The sequence below is a fragment of the Ranitomeya variabilis genome, chromosome 4 (genome assembly GCF_051348905.1).
Source record: "Ranitomeya variabilis isolate aRanVar5 chromosome 4, aRanVar5.hap1, whole genome shotgun sequence".
Classification (NCBI taxonomy): domain Eukaryota; kingdom Metazoa; phylum Chordata; class Amphibia; order Anura; family Dendrobatidae; genus Ranitomeya; species Ranitomeya variabilis.
Genome location: NC_135235.1, coordinates 310,880,488 through 310,901,884, shown reverse-complemented (window position 1 = coordinate 310,901,884; position 21,397 = coordinate 310,880,488). Strand labels below are relative to the sequence as shown.

General features: G+C 42.7%; 1 protein-coding gene and 1 long non-coding RNA gene across 2 annotated transcripts in view; one reads left to right on the top strand and one right to left on the bottom strand.

Moving 5' to 3' along the window:
• Positions 1–21,397, bottom strand: part of MEGF6 (multiple EGF like domains 6) — a 514,242-nt gene that overhangs the window by 259,022 nt on the left and 233,823 nt on the right. The window lies entirely within an intron of this gene.
• On the top strand, positions 3,641–10,698 carry LOC143764632 (uncharacterized). Its single transcript, XR_013213239.1, has 2 exons — positions 3,641–4,017; positions 9,048–10,698. It is a non-coding gene; the product is annotated as an uncharacterized LOC143764632 (long non-coding RNA).

Genomic DNA, 21,397 nt, shown 5'->3' with positions numbered 1-21,397 from the left:
CATTACAATTGATTGTTGTACTTAACTAAATCGACAGAAAAATGAAAACTTTATGGGCTCGGAAAAAGTCGAAACCAAGCATAAAAAATGTTCTTTATAAACTTCTGAATTTGTTTTTACCACTTAAAGAAAACAAAAAAAACCAAAAGGCTAGCAAGGTTAATGTTGGTGTAACCCGACTTGGAGTGTTTTGATTCCAGGTCATTTTAACCATACAAAAAAATAGGCAATATGAAGATACTTACTTGATGTATGATACATGGGGATGTTAATGAGCTAAACATTGAAGTCAATGGGGGCCGAACTGCAATACCAAGCGTAACCTGTGGACGGGTGTGGCACTGTTGCTAAAAGAAAGCAGCCATTTATACCAATTCAACCTCTTTAGGGGCTCGTTCAGACAAGTGTATTAAATGCCCATGCGCGGTTCATATGCAAAATGAGTAAGTATGCAGACAGCACATTTACCAATGCAACATAATATGTTAGTTCACATGAACTTTTTTTACACCGAAACCGATGGCCCACATTAGAGAAAATCACCGCATCCACTACTGTTACTAGTTCTGAGACTCAGCATTACCTATTATAAGTCAACTAGATGGTGGCCCGATTATAACGCATCGGGTATTCTAGAATATGTATGCGTAGTGTATAGCACAGCCCACACAGTACATTGCATAGCCCACGCAGTACATTGCGCAGCCCACACAGTACATTGCGCAGCCCACGCAGTACACTGCGCAGCCCACGCAATACATTGCGCAGCCCACGCAATACATTGTGCAGCCCACGTAGTATATTGCACAGCCCACGCAGTACATTGCACAGCCCGCGTTGTATATTGCACAGCCCACGTTGTATATTGCACAGCCCACGTTGTACATTGCGCAGCCCACGTAGTACATTGCGCAGCCCACGTAGTATATTGCGCAGCCCACGAGTACATTGCGCAGCCCACGTTGTATATTGCGCAGCCCATGTAGTACATTGCGCAGTCCACGTTGTATATTGGGCAGCCCACGTTGCATATTGCGCAGCCCACGTTGTATATTGCGCAGCCCACGCAGTACATTGTGCAGCCCACGCAGTACATTGCGCAGCCCACGCAGTGCATTGCGCAGCCCACGCAGTACATTGCGCAGCCCAAGCAGTACATTGCGCAGCCCAAGCAGTACATTGCGCAGCCCACGTTGTATATTGTGCAGCCCACGTTGTATATTGCGCAGCCCATGTTGTGTATTGCGCAGCCCACGTTGTATATTGCGCAGCCCACGTTGTATAGTCACGTAGTATGTTGCTCAGCCACGTAGTATATAGCACAGCCCATGTAGTATATTGCCCAGCCATATAGTATATTGCCCAGCCACGTAGTATATAGCACAGCCCATGTAGTATGTTGCCCAGCCACGTAGTATATAACAGCCCATGTAGTATATTGTTTAGCCACCTAGTATATTGCCCAGCCACGTAGTATATAGCACAGCCCATGTAGTATATTGCCCAGCCCACGTAGTATATAGCAATGTGGGCATCATATCCCTGTTAAAAAAAAAGAAATAAAATAAAAAATAGTTATATACTCACCTTCCGGAGCCCCCGGATCCAAGCAAAGAGGTTACCGACACTGCTCGTGCGCTCCGGTCCCAAGAGTGCATTGCGGTCTCGCGAGATGCTACGTCATCATCTCGCGAGATCGCAGCATGGACCGGTTACCGGAGCGTCGCGAGCGGGAAAGGCCTGTCGTCGATCCAGGGGCCGACGGATGGTGAGTATATAACGATTTTTAATTTTTTTAATTATTTTTAACATTAGATCGTTTTACTATTCATGCTGCATAGGCAGTATGAATAGTAAAAAGTTGGTCACACAGGATTAATAGCAGCGGTAGCGGAGTGCATTACACCGCGCCATAACGCGGTCCGTTACCGCTGCCATTAACCCTGTGTCAGGGCACACTGGAGGGGAGTACAGAGTGGGCACTGACTGCGGGGAGGAAGGAGCGGCCATTTTTCCGCCGGACTGTGGCCATCGCTGATTGGTCGTGGCTGTTTTGCCACGACCAATCAGTGACTTGGATTCCATGACAGACAGAGGCCGCGACCAATGAATATCCGTGACAGAAAGACTGACAGACAGACAGGAGGACAGATGGAAGTGACCCTTAGACAATTATATAGCAGATGGATGTGCAAAAAAAACAGATCCCGTGAAGATTACCATCTGTATGTCATGAGTTTTTTCACGGATCCAATTATTAACAAAGAAAACTGTATTTGGCTTTTTAGTATATTTTCAATCGGTAATGTACAAAACGGAGAAATGACTGACAATACGAATGAGGACAACTCTCCTAAGACAACACCGCTTTTGTGAGTCCAATGATGGAGCATTTGGTGCTCCACCATTTGTCCAGCGTCACACACACACCACTAGCTCTTGTGCACAGAAGTGGATATATTTGGGGGACGTTTATTTTTTTAAGACAAATATATAAAGATTTGGATAGACCGTCAACTGAAAGTATAGGGGTCTACATAAAAGCCCAGAATTGACCTCTTTGTTATTTCAGCCTGTCCACTAAGAGGTACAGTGGATGCAAATCTTAGGGGAACACAAAAGTTTACTTTGTCCCAAACAGGACCAATTTTATTAAGAACCACAAATAGTCGGGGTCTTGTTGGAGAGTTTGCCTTACTGAGCACAAACTTCAAGTTACGGCAACGTTGTCCATCCCAGAATTTAGATAAGATGAGGACAATCAGGGTATTTACCCTAGAGTTGCGTGCTGGCAATGGACGCCAACCGGCCACTTTGTCAGGACCAAAGTTTTTAGATACATGGTGTGGGCGTTCTATTGAACCTCTTGCTGAATGAAAGTGTCTAGCTATAGCTCTGGTCTACCCAATAATTTACTGTAGCTTCAACCTCTGAGTAACTATTTAGGCCATACCGCATGCAAAGGATGGCACCCACCAGCTTGCCATTACCACTCAAATGATTCCCATTGTGTATATGGAGCTACCAATCATCACTTCGTCTAACCAATGACTACCAGAAACCCCAAAGTTGAGAATGAGGGGACCACACTGCTGGTTTAGAATTACAACCATGTCCCCATTTTCTCCGCCATTTCCAACCACTGGCTTTGCAAATGGGCGTCCTATTTTTTCTTAGCATTGGTGGGGATCCCAGCAGTTGGAGCCTAGGACATCAAAAAATGATGGCATACATCGCGTGGTGGGGATAACGCCGTGTTTTCCTCATCTCTCACTCAACTGATATCTGACAAAGATGAGCAAATCTCCTGAAATTCATTTGGGTCAGAGTCACTCGATTCAGCCAGCAGAGGACCAGGGAACTACAGGGACAGTGGAAGTACAGGTGAGGGGCTAGGTGAGTATATTGTATTTTAACATCTTCCTGGTCCTTAAAGGAAGACGACAATATGACGACCATCATTTTGTATATGTGAAAATCAAATACCCCAAATTTCAGATTCACCAGATCTTACATTTTTGCGAAATCTGTTAACAAATTTGATTTGTTACAAATTGATTCGTTAATCTCTTATCACGGGAGATGAATGGGAGGTGGTGTGTTTTGTAGTGACTGACTTCTGGGAAGAGCTAAAGGATGTTAGAGCAGAATCCATTTTATTTTGCTTGCCTCCATTTTGTATAAGTGTTACCTAAGGTCAGCAAAATAAGACATAATTCACTATTCTTCATTGTGCTGTTATAGCTGATTCCTAAGAACTAATTGTAGCAGGCAATGTCCTTGATAAAATAACGAATAATAAACTGTGTAAAATATGTTGGGAAACCGTAGGGAGACAAAAGGGAGTAATACACTCCGACGCTTAGCAAATACATGGGGAATCCGCCTCCAACACAATAATGCATAAAAGTGTGTGTAAGTTTAAATAAACTAGAGATATTTCAGATACAGCCCTGGAGTATTGTGTCTTGTCTCTCCGGTGCCGTGACGTCATCTCTACAGTGGACTCTTCAGAGAGTAGGTCGAGACCTGCGACAACAATTCTGGCGCCCGAACAGGGACCTGAGTGCTTCATCTGGGATCCGACCGACTCCAGTAATGGACCAGGGGACTTCCCGGGACTAGTGGCATCACACAGCGCTGGGGTGAGAATACTGATTATATTCTGCCTACGTCATTCCACTTGTGGACGGGTTTTCCCCTGCTTCTAGTCGACCGGGACCAGGTAAGATCACGGGCTTTGCCCGGCTCAGGTACCCTTGAACCCAGATGTTAACCCTCAATGTGTGGTTACTGATGACTCCACTGTTAGACTAAAATGATTGACCCCATGATCTTTGTATGGTGTGCTTGTGGAGTGTTTGTTGTTTGTCTGTTCATATACCTGTGTTATCAATCTTGGAAGCAAGCTAATACAATAACCTGTAAGCACAGTAAACCTATAGTTTAGGTTTAGGACTAAGGCAGGAGGACATAGCCTTCTCTAGTTGAGGAGGAAAAGTCCGTCTGATAAGTTTTCAGCCTGCATGTATAGGACTAACGCAGGATGACATAGCCTTCTCTAGTTGAGGAGGAAAGGTCTGTCTGATAGTTTTCAGCCTGCATGTATCGTAGGAGGACATAGCTTTTTCTAGGTGAGGAGGAAAAGTCCGTCTGATAAGTTTTCAGCCTGCACGTATACTAGCAATAGAATTGGGAACTAAGTACAGGGTTCCATAGTGCTAGAGAATTAGTCCAGAGAATAGTCCAGAAGGGAAGGAATCCCAGAAGCAGGTTAGTGTGCTCTTGAAGGCAGGAGGCTTCCACCCCTCAGGGGAATTAGATTCAGGTAAATGGCATGACTTCATGAAAACCCACACGGCGCAGCTGACAGTGGACCTCCGACTTACCATGTTGCTAGTAGGTATCAGCCATGGTCTTCTATAGAACAGATGTCTTTGACTGCCCAGCTGCCAGACATTAACCAAGGACCTATGACTTTTGCCAGACAGTGTGGGGTGATACAGCACACTTACCAGGCAACCAGACAGGACATGCAACAGTTAATGCGTTCAGCCCTGGGGGAAGCACCTTCCATCCGACTGACAGCTGAGACATTTAAAATGTACCCAGGGGGAAATGGTCCCCAAGACGGAGAATCTAACAATGCCAAGTCAGGGTCTGACTTTGTTGAAGCACTAGAAAAAGCCTGTAAGATTAGACAGGAGGAAGTATTGGTGCATTTAGAAGACTGTGTACAGGACCCGAAGGAGCTCCCCATTGATTTATTTCTACAGGTTGCAACAACGGTGGTCTGATATGGGTTATGGTGAAGATGATAGAACTGCGACACGTTTGTTAAGTCATGCATATATGCAAGGGATTGATAAGTATGTGAGAGAGAAGGTGATGGCAAGTAGACCAGATTGGAGATCCTGCCCCCCAGGAGATCTTGCTAAGATTGCACATGGAGTCAGTTTGGACTCACAGAAGCAAAACACTAAGGTTCACTTTCAGAGGAGTGGACCCTCACAGAGAGGTAGAGGACGTGGACGACCCATTATGGGTCCTAGATTGTGTTACGGATGTAAGAAACCAGGACATTTTAGGAAAGATTGTCGCACAAACCCATACCCAGATAAGGTTCCCACCCCTACTGCCCCCCAGACCGACGAATAGGTAACTGGCAGCCTGCAACTGTGTCCTCTAGTCACTCTACCTCCCACCCCCGACTGTACAGTACAGGTGAGCCTGCCAGGAGGAACTACAGCAGACTTCCAGGTTGACACAGGAGCTGACAACTCAGTTATCACGCTTTGAGACTGTCCATTATCCTTCCGTGACACCACCGACTTAGTCATGGCCATACCTTTCAAAGCGCCGACCCAGACCTTGGGAATGACAGAACCCATTCCCCTCTCCATTTGTGGGAAGACCATTCTGACTTAGTTAATGGTAGCCCCCAGGTGACAATGTAATTTGCTAGGTGCTGATGTTTTACGGAAACTACAGGCGGTTATTACTTACCATGATGACGGAACAGTGACTATGACCCCTCAACTTAAACCCAGTACCCTCTGCAAGATTATGGCCCTGGATGCAGCTGCAAGTACTGCAGAAAGTGATCCGTTCACTGCACCTGCCTTGGATCAACTCCCCACTGATCTGTGGGCAAAAGGCAAAACTGATGTGGGAAAACTCAAAGTTCCTCCCATAATAGTCAAATTGAAACCAGGGGCAGCACCACCCCTATTGCGTCAGTATTTTTTGAGTGCTGCTCAGGAGGCTGCAATAGATACACAGTTACAAAAATTGCTGGAATCAGGGGTTGTTGTGCCTACACAGTCCGTTTGCAGCACTCCCCTGTATCCAGTAAAGGAGAGGGTTAGACCTGGGGAGCCGGTGAATTATAGAATGGTTTATGACTTCAGAGCAGTCAGTGCCGCAACAGAACTGCTTGCTCCCTTGGTTCCTAACCCACACACCTTGTTGGCACACATACCTGTTAACAGTATTTGTTTTTCAGTGATTGACTTAGCAAATGCCTTTTTCAGTGTTCCATTGCACCCAGATTGCCAGTATCTTTTTGCTTTTACTTTCCGCAACAAGCAGTATACTTGGACTGTCCTACCACAAGGAGCCCAGAATTCCCCTACTATCTTCTCACAGTGCATGGCACAAGTTCTACAAGATTGGGATGTTAAAGGAGTAGTTCTCATTCAGTATGTTGATGACCTATTGCTGTGTGCTCCTTCTCGTTCTCTGTGTAAAATGGCCACAATCTCTTTACTCTTTTTCCTCCATGAACAGGGGTGCAAGGTATCCAAACAAAAATTACAGTTTTGCTTAAGTACTGTTGTGTTTCTAGGACATTGTCTCTCTCCAGGGAAAAAGCACCTCACCCCTGAGCGAAAACAGGCTATCATGGACATGCAGCCCCCACGGAATGTGCAGGGCCTCCGTGTGTTTCTAGGACTAACTTCCTACTGTCGTCCATGGATTCGGTCTGCCTCCATCTTAATGCAACCTCTATATGACCGTATGCAACCTGTCCCCTTCTGTCTTACACCAGAGGCACTTGACTGTTTTTACTCTCTGAAATTGTGCATTGTTTCTTCTCCAGCTTTGGGCATCCCCAATTATGCCCTTCCTTTTAACCTTTTTCTTCATGAGAATGCAGGACATGCTACGGGTGTGCTGACTCAGCTTCATGGAGACAAACAGAGACCTGTTGCTTATTACAGCGGCCGCTTGGATACGGTGGCAAGAGGAAGTCCTTTCTGTGTTCGAGCCGTGTTGTCTGTCCAGCTGTTGCTACACAAGTCTTCAGAGATTGTTTTGGATCACCCACTGACGGTCCATACCCCGCATGATGTACATAGTATCCTTAACCAAGTACAACCTAGCCACCTGTCTATGGCCAGACAGCTGCGACTTCAGTGTGCTATTCTCATGCCTACTAATGTGATTTTGAAAAGGTGCACTGTCCTAAACCCCGCTACTCTTCTTCCAGTTCCTATGGATCCAAATGGGGGAGGGGTAGGTGACATGGAAAAGGACACTCTTTTTCTTTCCAGAATGGATCCAGAGGAAAAAGATCAGATATCTAAACCACATGATTGTCTGGAATTGATGTCTCAGGAGACGGCTGGTCTCCCTACTGTCTCTAGTGTGCCAGTACCTAATGCTGATTTTGAGCTTTTTGTAGATGGATCCCGTCACCAAGATGACCAAGGACGCTACTGTACCAGATATGCTGTGGTCTCAGAACATGAGGTAATCAAGGCAGAGTCAATGCCAGCTCATATGTCTGCACAAGCAAACTAGCAGAAGGTAAGACTGTAAATATCTACACTGATTCCAGGTATGCTTTTGGCATTATACACGGTTATGGGCCTATCTGGAGAGCCAGGGCTTTTCTGACAGCAAATGGCCACCCCTTTAAACGTGCTGAGGCAGTCCAGCAATTTATGAATGCACTACAGTTTCCCACCCAAACAGGCATCATAAAGGTAAAGGCACATACTAAAAGCACTGATGGATGGACAAAAGGGTAACGCACTGGCAGACCAGGCTGCCAAGAAAGCAGCAAGCACTCCTGTGGCCTCTCAAGTACATCACCTAGACACCCCACCATCTCCATTTGTGTTGAAAGACATCTTAGCCCGGTTACAAGAACAGGCAAGTAAGGAGGAGAAAGATAGGTGGCAATGGATAGGGGCTTGCTCTGATACCGTCACTGGACTATGGGGGAGGGGTGAAAAGGTCTGCCTACCACAGGTACTGTACCCAATGATGGCACAGGTTCTGCACGAGAATGTGCACCACTCGAAGACGGCCATGTGTGACACCCTACAGAAACAATGGATTGCTCCCGGGTTTTCCACCTGCGCAGAAAGGCAGGTACAGAGCTGCATGATATGTGCCACACATAATCAGGGTAGGACAGTGAAAACCCCATCCAAACACACTCCCCGGCCCCTTTACCCATTCCAGAGACTGCAGATTGATTATATTCAGTTGCCTAGGGTAGGGACGTATGAGTATGTGTTGGTCTGCATTGATTTATTTTCAGGTTGGCCAGAAGCCTACCCAGTTGCCAAAGCTACGGCTGAGACAACGGCGAAGAAACTGATGGCTGAGATCATATGCAGGTATGGAGTTCCTGAAGTCATTGAAAGCGATCGGGGCTCCCATTTTACTGGAGAGATCATGTCAGAGGTAATGGCAGCACTGGGGGTAAGTCAAGCATTGCATACTTCATCCACAGAGCGGTGGAAAAGTGGAGAGACTAAATGGAACTCTTAAGCTTAAAATCAAGAAGGCAATGACAGAGACTGGTAAACCATGGACAGAATGCCTTCCTCTAGCTTTGTTTTCAGTAAGATATACCCCAAACAGGAAGACAGGACTGTCACCGTATGAGATTCTGTTTGGCAGGAGCCCCAATCTTGGATGTTTCTTTCCACAACAGTTGCAGCTCAAGTACCAGGATTTGACTAGCTATGTGCAGGCCTTACATGGATACCTTGCCAAAGTGCATTTAACTATCTTCAGTTCTCTTCCAGACCCAGACAAGGATCCTGGACACCATCCCTTGGAGCCAGGAGACTGGGTAGTGATAAAGCGGCACGTCCGGAAGAGCCTGGAACCAAGATTTGACGGACCATACCAAGTGCTTCTGACCACAGCCACAGCTGTCAAGCTCGAAGGAAAATCTAGTTGGATCCACGCATCACACTGCAAGCGAGTTAAAGAACTCGACAATCGATAAAGGAAACATAATGGTTGGCCGGTTTTAATTTCCATGATATTATGAATAATTGCATGGGACAGTCTGAATTCTCCAACATCCTTGAACAATAAGTTTGTGCAACATCAAAGAAAATTCTTAGATAACTTGTTGAGAAATTCCCAGCCCTTATCAGACTGTTGGATCTGTACGCATTCACCAACGTCAGCCACAAGTATCCCCTTCCTAGCTATCCCTGTGTCACCTGAGGAACTGCTTGCCTGGACTGATTGTTCTGACACACTTGCCAACAATGCCACGAATAATGTTCAGTTGTGGAACACTACTGTCGGACAGCTGGTGGTCAGATACTTTCTCTTTCCTCAACCCAGCCAATTGGTTTAAGGGGATTGGGGGCTGGGTAGCTGGGATTTTACAAAGCTTATTGCATATAGTTGTGATTGTCCTTATTGCATATATAGTGTTCAAAATAGTTTTTAAGTGTATCTCTGTATGTACTGGGAGATCTGTGTTTTGTTTAAAGCAACAATATTGTTTTGCAGTAGAAAGAAATATTGTAAGTTGAAGGTGAAATATGGTGCCTAGTTTTAGAAGGAAACTTGTGATTGTTTGGTTATCAGTGTGATTGAAAGATTGGTAAAAGATTTACCTGCTTCAAGTTGAGTGGTTGATATATAGCAAATTGAGGATCAACAGAGGAAGTGAATTCTGATTGTTTTTGTCACGTTGAAAAAAAGGAAAGTTGTCTATTACTATGACGAAAAACCGGATGTTTTGTGGTGCAAGAAGGAACTGAGAAAGTGACTGAGATTAATGTGTCGGGAAAGCAAACAGTTAAAAATTTGGGACAGAGGGTCTCCCTGCTAGATAATTAGTTTCCGTAGAAGAAGACGACTTTGAATTTGTGTGATGAAAGTTTTGTAGAAATTAATTAAGTCTGAGAACTGCTGTATTCCGTTTCTGTGTGAAATTTCTAAAATACCTGATGGAGGGGGCTCGTAGCTGTGTTCCAGTTTTCTCTGTATTTTCTGTTTTTGGTGTAGTACGCGCTGGGAAATTCTGCACTCACACAACTGATGATGATATATACTAACAAATCCTACAGCCAGGAAACAGTACAGTTTATTCAGAATAGTGAATAAAATGGGGGAATGTTAGAGCAGAATCCATTTTATTTTGCTTGCCTCCATTTTGTATAAGTGTTACCTAAGGTCAGCAAAATAAGACATAATTCACTATTCTTCATTGTGCTGTTATAGCTGATTCCTAAGAACTAATTGTAGCAGGCAATGTCCTTGATAAAATAACGAATAATGTACTGTGTAAAATATGTTGGGAAACCGTAGGGAGGCAAAAGGGAGTAATACACTCCGACGCTTAGCAAATACATGGGGAATCCGCCTCCAACACAATAATGCATAAAAGTGTGTGTAAGTTTAAATAAACTAGAGATATTTCAGATACAGCCCTGGAGTATTGTGTCTTGTCTCTCCGGTGCCGTGACGTCATCTCTACAGTGGACTCTTCAGAGAGTAGGTCGAGACCTGCGACAACAAGGAGGAAAAGAAAAGTACACATTCATGACCAAGTGACAGAAGAAGTGACCACATAAAAGCCAATATGGCAGGCCATAATAAACCGTAAGTCAACTTGTCCCAGGCTGAGACGCTGGAGGTCAGAAGTCTGGAGCACCAACTGCTCGATAACATAATTCTACTGTTCTATGTTTGGTAAATGATCCCACCCTGTACATTGTATCAGTATATTCCAGCATGTGAAAGGAATGTTTTTAACTACAAATACAATTAAATGTACTGACGACATGAAGAAAAAAGCAAGAAAACGGCAAATAAAAGGCAATTAGACCAAATTACGGTACATCTTTTCTGAAGCGTCCGCACCTGGCATTTGTCAGCCTGGTTTACAGAACACCGCGCTTGGTGCAATTTCTAATCTGTAGAAGAACTGGAATGTTGGAGTCTCACATCTTATAAGTTGCAGATTCTTCTTCTGCCGCGAAGCCAGTGAAATAATATGAAACCCTTGTGTTTGCTACACATGTCTATAATTTCAGGAACTTCAGGAAATATTAAGCGCCGCTGCCAGATTCACTTATTCAGTCTGACGAACAATAAACAAGTGAAATTCTTTCCATAAGGAAATCGATTTCTGCCAACCTGCTTCATATTTCAGCGCATCCTAGATGTGGCAACCCCTGAGGAAACCACATGTGACGTGGAAATACCCCTGGCTGATACAGAGACCCCCTGCGTCCCTTAGGGTCTCTGATATCATGGTTTTGTATTATCCTGGAATTTGTATTAATCCTGGTTTTGGTATATCAGATTTAACATATGCATTTTAATTTAGTCTAATTTCTTAAATAGCGGCAACATATTCCATGACGCCTTACAGACACTATCATCGCTGCCCCCTTTCCCTATCAGTAAATCTTTGAAGTGTTGGAGCAAACCGGAGAACCCAGAGGAAACCCACTTAACCATGGGGAGAACATACAAATGCCATGCAGATCTTGTCTTGGTTGGGATGTGAACCCCGGACCACAGTGCTGCAAAGTGTAACCACTGAGCCACCCTACAGTGCTAACCACTGAGCCACCTTGCTGAGCATATAACTTAGACAAGTGCACTAGGTCGCACCTATATATTTTCATGCTATGGTCAGGGAGCTATGTGTAGGGGGGTCATTGTGGGCACTTACTGTGAGCTAGTTTGATTTTTGTATGTAGCACAATAGTGTTTTTTTAAAGGTTTTTAACCAATTGTGTTGCATCCTTGTATTTCACATTGAAGTTTTAATCAAATTGTATTTTGACAGCTTTTTGTCCAGGCCTTGGCCTTTCTTTTGCTATGGGAGTATGTAGCACCTAGAGGTAATATGTGGGTTGTGCATATTGTAAGGATTCACACTTTCTGGTAGCAGTTTGGGTACACAACGGCACTTGGTTCTGGTGTAAAATAGCCTTAGGTTTATTTGACCGTCATAAACTATTAACAGAGCTCACATGAAAACAAAATAGTCTTTCCTCGGCTTAACGAACGAATAACAACACAGGAAGAAAATAGTCCCTTCTCTGGGTCGGCAAAAGATACAGAACGGTCTGACCCGTGCAGCAATCCAGGCAATGCTTCTCCCTCAGTTCTGGTCAGCAATAACGAACAAACACACTGCGGCTCCCACATGGTAGACACACCTGTGCAACTTCTGCCTATTGTAGGACCTGCAAAGCCCAGACTGGAGGTATGAGAGCGACCTTTCCCACCCACACTCTTTTGGTACCTCCCAAATCCCGGACCTAAAATCTGATCCCAATAAAAACCTCAGTAACCTACGATTGCTGGTGTCTTCAATTCCGGGACATACATCACCAAGGCCAGGAACTTCAGTAACACATACCTCCTGCTCCTTTACACTGTCCATTTACTATATGGCGACTTGTTTTTAAACCATTAGATATACGAGTAAGGGAGCATTTAGACAAGGTGAATATACATACCCTTAAAATAATTATTTATTGTACTAGATGGTGGCCCGATTCTAACACATCGGGTATTCTAGAATATGCATGTTCACGTAGTATATTGCCCAGCGACGTAGTATATTGCCCAGTAACGTAGTATATTGCCCAGTTACGTAGTATATTGCCCAGCCACGTAGTATATTACCCAGTCACGTAGTATATTGCCCAGCCATGTAGTATATTGCCCAGTAACATAGTATATTGCCCAATCAAGTAGTATATTGCCCAGTTACGTAGTATATTGCCCAGTTATGTAGTATATTACCCAGCCACGTAGTATATTGGCCAGCCACGTAGTATATTGCCCAGTCACGTAGTATATTGCCCAGTAACGTAGTATATGGCCCAGCAACGTAGTATATTGGCCAGTCACGTAGTATATTGCCCAGCTACGTAGTTTATTGCCCAGCCACGTAGTATATTGCCCAGCAACGTAGTATATTGGCCAGCCACGTAGTATATTGCACAGCCAGGTAGTATGTAGTATATTGGTCAGCCACGTAGTATATTGCCCAGTAATGTAGTATATTGGCCAGTGACATAAAATAAAAAATAAACATATACTCACCTTAGTCCTGGCTCCTGTGTACGGTGCACGCGGCAGCTTCCGGTCCCAGCGTTGGTATGACTATCAGCGCAGGACCTGTGATGATGCCGCGGTCACATGACCGTGACGTAATGGCAGGTCCTTCTCGCGCAGGCCATGTGATGACGTCGCAGTCACATGACCGTGACATCATGGCATGTCCTTCTCCCATAGCATCCTTAGCACCGGAACCTGCCGGCGGACAGGACGCAACGTCGGAGGGTGATAATAACGTTTTTTTTGTTTATTATTATTATTTGTAACATTAGATCGTTTTACTATTGATGCAGCATACGCAGCATCAATAGTAAAAACTTGGTCACACAGGGTTAATAGCTGCGTAACCGTAGTGCGTTACACCGCGGTCCGGTAACGCTGGCATTAACCCTGTGTGAGGGCTGACTGGATGACTGGAGGGGAGTATGGAGCGGGCACTGACTGCGGGGAGGAAAGAGCGGCCATATTGCTGCCAGACTGTGGCCGTCGCTAATTGGTCGTGGCAATGGTCGTGGGCATTTTGCCACGACCAATCAGCGACTTGGATTCCATGACAGACAGAGGCCGCGACCAATGAATAGCCGTGACAGACAGGAGGACAGACAGACGGAAGTGAGCCTTAGACAATTATATAGTAGGATTCTCTTAAAAAACACCAAAAACTCTCATGCAATAAAAGTTCCTATATAGGATGAAGCTTGGATGATCTGCAGCCAATCAGGGCTGATATAAAAAAATATGGATCAATCCAATCAGAAGAAAACCTCTCCTGTGTCCTCACCATAAAATTCAGCATCAGAAGTATGCAAAAGAACATCTAAACAAGCCTGATGCATTTTGGAAACAAGTCCTGTTGACCGATGAGGATAAAATAGAACTCTTTGGCCACAAAGATCAAAGGTATGTGCGGAGAAAAAAGGGCACAAAATTTCAGGAAAAGAACATCTCGCCAACCGTTAAGCATGGGGATGGATCAATAATGGTTTGAAGTTGTGCTGCAGCCAATGGCATGAGGAACAATTCACAGGTAGAGGAAAGAATGGATTCAATGAAAATGAAACAGATTCTTGATGCAAACATAACACCATTTGTAAAAAGGCTGAAGCTGAATACAGGATGGCTTCTACAAATGGAAAATGATCCTAAACACGCATCAAAATTCACAATAGATGACCTCAAAAGGCGCAAGCTGAAGGTTTTACAATGGCCCTCACAGTCCCCTGATCTGAACATCAATGAAAATCTGTGGCTAGACCTCAAAATAGCAGTGAATGCAAGACGACCCAGGAATCTCACAGAACTGGGAGAATGATCCAAGGAAGAATGAATGAAAATCCCTCAAACAAGAATTGAAAGACTCTTAGCTTTCTACAAAAAGCGTTTGCAAGCTGTGATACCAGCAAAAGGGGGTGCTACTAGGTACTAACCATACAGGGTGCCCAAACTTTAATATTGGCCCATTTTCCTTTTTGCATATATATATATATATATATATATATATATATATATATATATATATATATATAATTTTTTTTTCCTCCTAAAATACAAAGTAAATGTGACAGCTTTAACTTTAGGCCTTCTAGAGATCATGTCATCTTTAACTGTGCCACTGTATATACTCTATCGACAGGAGCTTAAAGCTACTTGGGCCCTATTCATATGTCCATTTCAGAGCTCCTTTTCTCTGTTCCACTTTAGGAACAGAAACACAATTATAACCCAAAACACACCCATTTGCTAACTGACTGATGCGAACAGATGTGGAAGAGAGCAACTGTGAGGTCGATGAGGTTACCACTTAGGCTGCCGTCACACTAGCAGTATTTGGTCAGTATTTTACATCAGTATTTGTAAGCCAAAAGCAGGAGTGGAACAGTCAGAGGAAAAGTATAATAGAAACACGTCACCACTTCTGCATTTATCACCCACTCCTGGTTTTGGTGTCCCTTTTTTTTTAGCTTGGAAACAAAAGTTCTGCACGATTTCCTTTTTCTTCCATTCTAACAACAGGAATCAGACGGACCCCATAATAATCAGTGAAGCTGCTTCCATTTGTATCAGTTGCTTTATTTTTCAATAGTAGAATGATTTAGACCAGCGCTGTTAACCTCATCTAGATCATTCGACGCTTGGAAAATAAGCCATTACAAGCCAAAGACAGACCCGCTGGTCCAGGAGCAGAATACATAACCCCCCTGCAAAATTGTGGCCAGCGGCATAATAAACGAGCGCTTCCATGTCAGAGCGCCTGGCGTTACAAAAGTTATGCCAGGTCATTGGACCCATCTCAAAACTTGGAAACTCTGAAAACTCAAGGAAAGAAAAGGAAGAGTTTTATCTATTTCAGCAGAGAAGCCAAGAGATTTATTAGACAATTCTTCCCTAAATGGACGGAGGCTCAGACAGATAAAGGTGAAAAGCGTTCATAAATCTAAAGCGCCACTGGGAATGTAATAACCATTTCGAGTTGATTCTGAGCATGGCCTAAAGCAACTTGTGCGGTTTAATGAGATTGGAAGCCCTCCGGTGAGTGATAGATGTAAGGGGAGCAGACAGACGAGGCGAAAACCCATCGCAACGCTGGAAAGCCTCCTGTCATACGCTGTGTATACACGAGGTGCTCGTCACTCACAGGCACGACGGCGCTCTGTTAGAACACGCACAGTCACACGCGACAGCCGCTCGGAGCGGAGTCTCAGCCAATTTACTCAGATGTGTGTTTTACCCATTATCCTGCGTGTCCTCCAGCCATAATATCTGACATGTGAAATCTACGGCTCCCCACACTGTGCTATCTGCTGGATAAAACATGCACATTATCAAAAAAACACTAAGATGAAACATCCCAAACACAGATGCAAAAAAAAGGGAATTGTGGCTTCTACATGTAAAATAGGATGGAGGAAGAAGAGGTGCTGCTTGGAAATCCCGACACCAGGACTTCCCCATCACATTTACTGGATAATAGAGTTATCTGTCCAAGTACGTCTGTGACTTCTACAAGAAAAGGCAATCAATAGCCTGTTGGAGAGGAGGAGGCCAGAATAATTGGGGGTGCTACGCCAGCCATGGCCACCAGATGGCACTATAGCTTCAACTCAACCTATACATCACTCTATTGTGGCGTTTGTAGTCTAAGAGGGTAAGTATCAGATATACTCCATCTCTGAAATATTTTATAGAATGGATTATACATGTAGCTACTTTGGTTTTTGTAAAAAAAATATATATATATCATATTTTCTTTATTTACAATTATATGAAGATTGACATATAATGGTCAGACCCAGGCGATTTTCCATTTTTTTTTTTTCGGTTTTTTTTTCCGTTTTCTCCTCTTCTTTTTTTTGTAGGGGGGCAACTTGTGCTTTTGAATGACATCATTCCCTTTAGCATGTGATGGTCTGGAAAGCAGGAAAAAAATGCTAACTGCATTGAAATTGAAAAAAAAATAAAAAAATTATTTACCATGTTTATTATTAGTTATTTTCTATTTACCAAGTTCAGTATAAGGTAAAACGGACCCAGCAATATGATTCTCCAGGTCAGTACAATTACACAGATACATTTTTATTTAAGTGGTGCAGAAATTTGTGGAAATTTCTAAAAAAAAAAACAAAAAACAAACTTTGCTCGTCTTGCCATATTCCGAGACCAGTAACGCTTTCAGCTTTTGGGATATGGGGCTCTGTGGGGGCTTATTTTTTGCACCACAAGCTGATGTTTTTAATGATGCCATTTTGCGGTAGATGCAATATTTTATTCGCCTCTTATTGCATTTTATTACAATGTTCTGGCTGACAAAAAAATGTAATTCTGGGGTTTTGATTTTTTATCTTGCTACGACACTTACCGATTGGATTAATTTACTTGATATTTTTTATAGATCTGACTTTTATGAATTCAACAATACCAAATATGTGGTTTTTTTTATTTTATTTTTAATCGAGCAAAAAGGTGGGCCATTTGAACTTTTGTGTTTTTTTATTTTTTTCATACTAAAAAAATATATTTTAACTTCTTACTGTATTTAATAGTCCTTTTAGGGGACTTGAAGTTGGGATCATCCAATCACTGACGTTATACATAGCAGAGAATCAGCACTGCTGTGTATAGTTAAAATCACGATTTCCTATGAACACCATTAACAGCTTTTACAGAATCGTCATGGCAAGTGCAGAGGTTACCAGCAGATTCCTGGCTAATTCATGGCAACCCATAGGCACCCCGCAATCACATAAGGGGTGCGTAGAATGACGCACCCCCCTGTCGACGCATGTTAAATGCCGCTGTCAGAGATTGACAGCGGAATTTAACAAATTAACAGCCACGGCTGGAGCTCCACTCCACCCGTGGCTGTTAGAGGTACGGTTTCCTAGGCTTTTTATTTAGGCGTCCTCCATTTATAATCTATTCCTGGGTTTAGCTCCAAAAACAGCATAAAGAACACCTAAAGTGGAAACATACCGTTCTATTCCACAGCGGAGCTCTCTGGATGTGAGAAGCCGTTCTACTGATGACCCATTAACGTAAATCTCACACTTCTCGCTGCTCCAGTTTCTAACTCCATAAATTAGCAGCGTTAATAATATTCATCATTCGGTGCCGATGATTTGCCTAATGATACATGAGCACATGATCTGGGCCCGCTCTGGCTCTCATTAACACAGTGTTATGTAATGTGCTCATCTATGGTCTCGCTGCGGCTTGTAAGAGAACGGAGCACTTATTTAAAGTGTTTTCCATTCTTATTTAAATAAAGCGTAAAAGGAAAAAAACATTGTATTTTTATTCTTTGCCATTTTCAGGATCTCTGCTTGATGTCTGTGGCTGATACATTCTGAGGCTTAGAATTCGCTAGATTCTATCTAGTTAGGGCGGCACAATTATCTCTCGACTGCTTGCTAAAATGTATGTAAATGTAAAGAATATTACTGACCCCTTGAATTCAGCACCGCTGCTTTCGTGGTCCCCGACTGTTCCGCAGAGATCTCAAGCCACTATATTATTCCTATACACCCTACAACCAATCATTGGTCTGTAGCATGACCGCTGAGGCCACTAAGGGGCTACAGGATGGCTTGTGATTTCTACAGGACGGGCAGAGATTTTCAATTTAATGACAAATCAACATTTCCTATTCTTGGTCAAGCTTCTTAAAGTCACATAAATCCATTTAACATTGGTATCTAGACTAATTGCAGCAAACCCTAAGTTGTAAAACACATTAATATTAAAGATCTAAAAGTTTAAATTGAATCTGTCACCAGATTTCGCTTTCGCTTCGACCTGATGAAGCTGGTGCACTTGCTTTGATAAGGCATGTCAGAATGACTGTATACTCCTTTATCAATGTTTAGGCTCAATCTCCGCCCATCCAGCCTGATTGACACCTTCTCACTGTCCCTCCTCTCTGCTGTTGCGAAGTTCTCACACCGCTTAGTACAAGCTGCAGATGTCAGTCGGTGGGGGGTGCTGAATACACTTGGACTCATGAGTTATTTCATTTTACAGATGGACTCATAAAATGCTCAACTTAATAAACAGGATCATGTATCCATTGGATGACTTATCGATTTTCAAACAAAATACAACAGCCTCATCAGGTCCAGGACATCTATTTAATAATGTATGAAGTTTGTATTGTTGTTAAATATTTTTTTATTGTTTTAAAATTTTATTGGGTAAACAAAATTAACTAAGTACTAAACTATATCTAAACTAGGGGAAAAGGAAGTCGAGGGAAGGGAATGGAAGAGGGAGGAAAGGAAATAAAACTTTATGATTGTGGGAAGAAGTGGAAAGGGATAAAAGAAAAGGAAAGCAGCAAGTACACATTAATTAACCTGTCCTATAACCCTGTTCTGTTAATTGAATATATTTTCTCCCCTCTGTACCAGTCTGTCACTCTAAACTTGTTTACTGTAAACGATATCTATAACTCTGTATGTAACCCCTTTCTCGTGTACAGCACCATGGAATTAATGGTGCTATATAAATAAATAATAATTTTAATTAAGTTTCTATTGTGGATTCTGATAACAGATCCGCCTTGTCATCGGAATATTTTTTTTTGTCTTTGCATTCCAAAAAAAGTAACATTTTTATTTTTCCCTTTGTGTAAGCATATGAGGGATTTTTTTTATTAAATGTTTAATAAAAATATAAAAAAATTTATTTAAATTTATTAAATTAAGGTAAAATAAATTCTGAATTTTATATGCACTTTTTTTTAAACACATTTCACTGTAATTGACATGTAATTTTTATTCTGGAGGTCAATAGAATTACCTTGATGCTAAATTTACATAGTTATTATGCTTTACTTTTTTGGCACAGAAAAAAAAAACTTTAAAAAAATGTTGCTGTTGGTTGCCATATTAGACCCATAACTTTTTTTGTTTTTCTATAGACAGAGCTTTACGGATTTGCTTTTTGCAGGACAAATTGTACTTTTCACATATACCATTTTTGAATACTTACAACTTTTTATTCCATCATTTTGTAAAAAAGATGAACAAAAAAAAAACCAAATAAATCTATTTTTTTTTTATTTTTTATAGTATTCACCATGCAGTATATTTAACACATTACCTTTATTCTGCCGTTCGATATAATTACGGCGATACCCAACTTTATGCAAGTTTCTTTATATACACTGCATGCAGAATTATTAGGCAAATTGTATTTTAGAGGATTATTTTTATTATTGATCAACAACTATGTACTCAATCAAACCAAAAGACTCAGAAATATCAAATCTTAATATTTTTGGAAGTTGGAGTGGGGTTTTTTAGATTTGGCTCTTAGGAGGATATCTGTTTGTGCAGGTAATTATTACTGTGCAGAATTATTAGGCAACTTAATAAAAACCAAATATATTCCCATCTCACTTGTTTATTTTCACCAGGCAAACCAATATGACTGCACAAAATTTAGAAATAAACATTTCTGACATGCAAAAACAAAACCCCAAAAAATTAGTGACCAATATAGCCACCTTTCTTTATGATGACACTCAGCAGCCTTCCATCCATAGATTCTGTCAGTTGCTTCATCTGTTTACAATGAATATTGCGTGCAGCAGCCACCACAGCCTCCAGACACTGTTCCGAGAGGTGGACTGTTTTCCCTCCCTGTACATCTCACATTTTATGAGGGACCACAGGTTCTCTATGGGGTTCAGATCTGGTGAACAAGGGGGCCATGTCATTACTTTTTTCTTCTTTGAGACCTTTACTGGCCAGCCATGCTGTGGAGTAGTTGGAGGCATGTGATGGAGCATTGTCCTGCATGAAAATCATGTTTTTCTTGAACGATACCGACTTCTTCCTGCACCACTGCTTGAAGACGTTGTCTTCCAGAAACTGGCAGTAGGTCTGGGAGTTGAGCTTCACTCCATCCTCAGCCCGAAAAAGTCCCACAAGTTCATCTTTGATGATACTAATCCATACCAGTACCCCACCTCCACCTTGCTGGCATCTGAGTCGGAGTGGAGCTCTCTGCCCTTTACTGATCCAGCCTCTGGCCCATCCATCTGACCCATTAAGAGTCACTCTCATTTCAACAGTCCATAAACCCTTTGAAAAGTCAGTCTTAAGATATTTCTTGGCCCAGTCTTGACGTTTTATCTTATGTTTCTTGTACAAAGGTGGTCGTTTTTCAGCCTTCCTTACCTTGGCCATGTCCCTGAGTATCGCACACCTTGTGCTTTTTGTTACTCCAGTGACATTGCAGCTCTGAAATATGGCAAAACTGGTGGCAAATGGCATCTTGGCCGCTTCACGCTTGATTTTCCTCAATTCATGGGCAGTTATTTTGCACCTTTTTTGCCCAACACGCTTCTTGCGACCCTGCTGGCTATTTGCCATGAAACGCTTGATTGTTCGGTGATCATGCAGCGCCCTAGAGTCCTGATCGTTGCAGTAATGTCGCTCTCCCACCAGGGGGAGTGATGTTACGTCTGATGGTACGAAAGGAGTTCACCTTGCCAGGTATCACAAGTCACACACTACACTTCACACTCCAGTCCACCAGG